At 28.0% G+C, this 1612-nt stretch overlaps 1 non-coding gene across 1 annotated transcript in view; it reads right to left on the reverse strand.

Moving 5' to 3' along the window:
- The window catches only part of LOC116655525, a 1995-nt gene extending 1464 nt beyond the window's left edge, over positions 1 to 531 (reverse strand). Inside the window, exon 1 of the ribosomal RNA XR_004310597.1 lies at positions 1 to 531. This exon is cut by the window's left edge and continues 1464 nt beyond it. This is a non-coding gene — a ribosomal RNA (small subunit ribosomal RNA).
- Positions 532 to 1612: the final 1081 nt, after the last annotated feature.

Below are 1612 nucleotides of genomic sequence, written 5' to 3' on the forward strand. Positions count from 1 at the left end.
AAGTGTACTCATTCCAATTACAGGGCCTCGGATATGAGTCCTGTATTGTTATTTTTCGTCACTACCTCCCCGAGCTGGGAGTGGGTAATTTACGCGCCTGCTGCCTTCCTTAGATGTGGTAGCCGTTTCTCAGGCTCCCTCTCCGGAATCGAACCCTGATTCCCCGTTACCCGTTGCAACCATGGTAGTCCTAGATACTACCATCAAAAGTTGATAGGGCAGACATTTGAAAGATCTGTCGTCGGTACAAGACCATACGATCTGCATGTTATCTAGAGTTCAACCAATATAACGATCTTGCGATCGCTTGGTTTTAGCCTAATAAAAGCACATGTCCCATAAGGTTCATGTTTTAATTGCATGTATTAGCTCTAGAATTACCACAGTTATCCAAGTAACTGTTAACGATCTAAGGAACCATAACTGATATAATGAGCCTTTTGCGGTTTCACTTTTAATGCGTGTGTACTTAGACATGCATGGCTTAATCTTTGAGACAAGCATATAACTACTGGCAGGATCAACCAGAATAATGTTTATTTCTTGATATATTATTTTCATTTTGATATTTAGAAAATAAATATTGCAAATATTTGTATATATTATATTAATAACGAATTTGGCCAATTATTAAATGGCATTCAATATTCGTTCTTTATAAAATAAATATATATAGAATATTTATATATATTTTAATTTTGGCTTTCTTAAACCCGGCTGGGACGTGTAACCGGGTTTTTCTTTTGTTTATTAAAAACATTGTGTGGTCTTTTTACATGGTATAATTGCTACTCTATTGTTTTTAGCCTTTATTTAATATATTACATATTATGCATATATTTAATTCTAAAATATCTTTTTATATTCACATACAACAATTTGTATATATTCACATATATATATTTGTTTAATATTATAATAATATTATAACAATTGTAATTTGATAATAAATTTAAAATTTAATTTCTTTGTAAATTAGTTTAGTTTTATATGATATAAAACTAAGCACTTACATATTCAAAAGTTTTAATATTTTAATATATATTTTGTTTAATATGTATGCATATAATAATAATATATAATAATATCATCATCATATACACATATGAAAATTAAATTAAATAAAATTTAATATAACTTCATATAGACGCTAGGAAAGAAAAAGTAACTTTTTACTAACCTAGCTCCAGAGTTTAACGATAATATTCGGAAACTTGTCAAATTAATGAAATATTAATATAACACTTACGTTTCAACTATATTATCTTAATAATATAATTTATATAAATATAATATAAAATTGTATATTATATAGGTAGGCTGACACCACCTACCATATATACCTTTTTGACTACGCTTTCGTAAAGTGTGGTATTTAAATATCTTCTCCCCCTCACTTAAAAGCATTCATTTTGGTATTTTAAATATATCCATATAATATAAATTTTAATATTAATATTATACAGGCAGGCCGACACCACCTACCATATATATCTTTTTGACTACGCTTTCGTAAAGTGTGGTATTTATATATCTTCTCCCCCTCACTTAAAAGCATTCATTTTGGTATTTTAAATATATCCATATAATATAAATTTTAATATTAATATTA

The sequence above is a fragment of the Drosophila ananassae genome, assembly GCF_017639315.1.
Source record: "Drosophila ananassae strain 14024-0371.13 chromosome 4 unlocalized genomic scaffold, ASM1763931v2 tig00000061, whole genome shotgun sequence".
Classification (NCBI taxonomy): Eukaryota; Metazoa; Arthropoda; class Insecta; order Diptera; family Drosophilidae; genus Drosophila; species Drosophila ananassae.